A 4,351-nucleotide genomic window follows, 5' to 3' on the forward strand; every position below is an offset into this window, starting at 1 on the left:
CAATTAAAAACATTGCTACATAAAATACAACAATATCAAATCTGGCAGAGGGAAATACACTTAAAAATTTAACACGGAAGAATTATGGCTTTGAGAAAAGGTTTTATTTGTTCGGATAAAAATCATTCTTATAAATAAAAAGTAATGCATGGGGTGCATGTAGCTCAGCAATGCTGTAAATCATGAATAAAATTAACATTTGATTTCCACAAATGTGTACTGGCACTGTTCTTTCCGCTGCTATCTGTCTTGGAGTAATCACAGTACACCTTTGGGACCTTTTTTTGCCTCTTTTCAGTTCGTAAGGCTTACATTTTAGGCTACACCAGGTGATGAAGTATGTGCCAAAATTATTGTAGGGTATTTGTCAGTAATATTACATCCAGTAACTTGTGATTCTGCCAGGTATTCTCTGAGGTGATTAATCATGGCTTCTTAGTTTAGTTTAGTGACTAATTTGCATTGTCAGAGACTTACAGCCCTTAGGTTGGCACGTGACAAGGTGAGCCATACACTGAGCTACTTTGTAGAAAATAAAGCTCCTTCCCCCAGTAAGTAGTTTTCAAACTGTGTTCTGGGGAATCCTACAATTTCTCAGGCCTAAGAGTTAGTTACTGTCAAGTGAGTCCCCGTCCCGTCCCATCCCCCCTCAAAAAAACCACTTCAGTGTGAACTGGCTCTAAGGTTCCTAACCTCCTAATACTAGCTGGAGATCTCCTGCTTTTACAATTGATATCCAGCCAATAGAGATCAATTCACCTGGAAAAAATGTCTGCTTTGGCAATTGGACTCTATGGCACTGAAGTCCCTCCCCTCTCCAAACCCTGCCCTCTTCAGGCTCTGCCCCTAAAACCTCCTGCCAGTTGTCAAGAGGGACCTGACAACCCTAACTGGCTCTGATTTTCAAGTACATGGAGACCTACCTTAATATACTTCTTAGAGCTTCATTTAGGGATGCCAGCCTCCAGGTGGGACCTGAGGGTCCCCCAGAATTACAGCTCATCTCCAGACTGCAGAGATCAGTTTCCCTGGAGAAAATAGCTGCTTTGTAAGGTGGACTCTATGGCATTGTACCCCACTGAGTTCCCTGTCCTCCCTAGGCTCCACCACAGATCTCCCGGAGTTTCCCATCCTGGATCTGGCAACCCTACCCCCCATTCCTCCCCAGTGGTCAGTTCATGTAGATCCAAGCAACACTTTGCTCAGCAGCTATGGAACAGTAGAGGAGGCCCTTGGAAGATCTAGTGAGGGATGCTTCCATTGTTCAGGCAATCGGACCTTAGGATGGATTGCGATCACCGTGGAATTTGTGGTGTAGTGTGGCAGCAAAAGACTATGACTTTAAAAATGCTTTTTACAAAACAACAACATCATTCTTTTCAAACTGAAGGAAACATTCCCAGCCTCACAAGTGATAATGCTAAAATGCTGTGCTCATTAGACGATGCTGTTCCTATTTGCCTTGGGGGAGAACAAAAACAAACAAACAAACAAACAAAGGAATAAATATATGATTTGCAAAGCTCCAGATACCAGACTCTGTGTTTCACTTGTCTTTTCCAATCACTTTCACCATGAAACAGTTATTTTCATATATTTGCTTTGTAAAATAAAATCCCAGGCCTTTGGATACCAGGCCTTTTTAATAGGAGAAAGCAAGCAAGCAAGCAAGCAAGCAAGCAAGCAAGCAAGCAAGCAAGCAAGCAAGAAAGAAAGAAAGAAAGAAAGAAAGAAAGAAAGAAAGAAAGAAAGAAAGAAAGAAAGAAAGAAAGAAAGAAAGAAAGAAAAAGAAAGAAAGAGAAGATGACAAAACTGGTAGTTAATAATGAATGCCTCCACAAGATTTCTTAAAACCTCTAGAGATAGGGAGCTATTAGCAAAAACATCAAACTGAAATTCCACATTTAGCTTTTCAGGGATAACTCAAAGCTGAATGTTTCTTAAAACACATTCTATATCCCAGGGATGTCAAACATGGGCCAGATCCGGCCCCTTAAGATCTCTTATCCGGCCCAGCCGAGGCAGCCACACCCTCCACTCTCAATCTGGGCTGATGAGGCATGGCACAGTCCGACCAAGTGACATTTATGTCATATCCAGCCCTTGTAACGATGGAGTTCGACACCCCGCTATGTCCATTCATTTTTCAGAACATAAGAGAATCTGTGCTGGATCAGACCTGTTCCAGTTGGTGACGGAGGTTGAGACTTGCAATAGTGAGTTTAAATTATAAGTGAGAAGATAGTGGCAGGATACTAGGAAAAGCTGCTTTTTTTTTTTTTACAATAAGAGTGCTTCAGTGGTGGAGCTGGTTGCACAGGAATGTGGTAGGTTCTCCTTTCTTTTTAAGTGGAGTCTGGATGACCCTTTGTCAGGGATGCTTTAGGTTGAACATATGAAGCTGCCTTATACTGAATCAGACCCTTGGTCCATCAGAGTCAGTATTGTTTACTCAGATTTGCAGCGGCTCTACAGGGTCTCAGGCAAAGGTGTTTCACATCACCTAGTTGCCTAGTCCCTTTAACTGGAGATGCCAGGGATTGAACCTGGGACCTTCTGCATGCAAAGCAGATGCTCTACCACTGAGCCACGGCCCCTTCCCAGGTTATCCTGCATTAGGCAGGGGGTTGGACTATATGGTCTACAGGCCCCTTACAACTTTTAATTCCATGATTCTATGAATAGTTCATCTAGTTTAGCATCCTAGCCCCACAGGTCTACAAGTACAGTGTGGAAAAAAAGACCTGGGGTTGCCCCTAATCCCAGAATTCAGAGGTTTATTACCTCATGGATTTGTGTAATTCCCTTTAAAAGTCAACTCAATGAGTGACCATCACTATGTTACCATGAATACCATGAATTAATTACTCTTTGAGTGAATAAATATTTCTTTTTGTCTTTCCTGAATCTACTGCCTATCAGCTTCACTGGGTGCTTGACATTGTTGTCTTATGCGAGAAGGAGGAACAACTCTCTATCCACTTTCTTCACCCCATGCATAATGTTATGTATGTCTATTGCCATGCCCCCAGTTGCCTTTTCTCTAAACTCTTCAGCTTTTCTTCATTGAGAAAGTACTCTGACCTCTTAGAGGTTTTGGTTGCCCCTTTCCATGCCTTTTATCGGTTCTACAAAATTCTTTTTGAGATATGTTGACTAGAACTGTACACAATATGCCAAATGCAGCCATGCCATAGAGATATAGAAGAACATTACGGCAGTAGTTAATTGCAACCATATTTCAGTTCAGCTATTAATAATGGCAGGGATTCAAAGTAGCACACTCTCCTCTTCCACATATGTAATTTTTTATCTTTTTAGCAGATTCCACAGACCTTTAGAAGAGTCTGTGATAACTAGTCCCATCAACCACAGAGGCTAGTCTGGTAGGTAAACAAGAGAGGGCCTTTTGAGTGGCAGCCCCATGATTGTGGAAGAACTTCCCCAGGGAGGTGAACATATCCCCCCACACACTTTTGACCTTCAGGAGGCAGCTGGAGATAGCTTTATTTGTGTTGGCATTTGATTTTTTTAGCTCTTCTGCCTACTGGCAGTTTTAAATTATTGGTTTTGATTTACTGGTTTCATGCATTTGGTTGCATTTGATTGCTACTTATATATTGTAAGTTCCCTTGAGTTGCTGTAAGATAGGAAGGCGGCTAATAAATGTTTTAAATAAAGCAAGAATAAATAAATAGGTATCATGGAGCAACCATGAGGTCTTTGCAAAAGGGATAGGATAAAAGTGTGACCAACAAATCACAGATGTAGGCTACTAATTCTTACCTGAGCCGGAATGATGACCCCATAAAAATGTCCCAAATGAAGAATAATGTACGCCCTTCCTTATTGACTCGGAATGGTGCCTTTGATTTTCCTTCCCTTTTTGAATTTGTTTTTCTGGTTGTGCTGGGAATAACAGCACACTTATTTCCTCCCGCTCTTTATTTAGTATTATTGTGCCACTAAATTCACAAATATATCCCAGCCACTAGGACTTAGCAATTGTTTTTATTGCAAGCGTACAGCAATCACATCCAGCTGTAAAACGAAAAGGCGAGCCCAAATGAAAACCACTTCCCTCATTAGCAGTGAGGAATGTCTGTGTAGCAACATAAAACAGAAAATGTTGCATGCTACAACTTGCTTTTTTCCGACAAAAACAAGCGTAGCTCAGTGTGATAAATATTCCCTATTTGTTTAAAACATTTCTTCCCTGTTGATTCGATTTGTACAGAACATTGGAACCACTGGTTGCATTTGTTATTCCATGGGCTTCTGGGAATGGGTAGGTGTTTTGACCTTAAAACATGATGAAATTGCTCAGCCTTACCTTATACAGCCTCCTCAG

At 41.3% G+C, this 4,351-nt stretch overlaps 1 non-coding gene across 1 annotated transcript; it reads right to left on the bottom strand.

Annotated features, from left to right (window-relative positions):
- Positions 1–2,525: 2,525 nt before the first annotated feature.
- Positions 2,526–2,594, bottom strand: TRNAA-UGC (transfer RNA alanine (anticodon UGC)). The gene has a single exon. It is a non-coding gene; the product is annotated as a tRNA-Ala (tRNA).
- Between the last annotated feature and the right edge of the window lie 1,757 nt (positions 2,595–4,351).

This window comes from Euleptes europaea, chromosome 9 (assembly GCF_029931775.1).
Source record: "Euleptes europaea isolate rEulEur1 chromosome 9, rEulEur1.hap1, whole genome shotgun sequence".
In the NCBI taxonomy this organism is placed as follows: Eukaryota; Metazoa; Chordata; class Lepidosauria; order Squamata; family Sphaerodactylidae; genus Euleptes; species Euleptes europaea.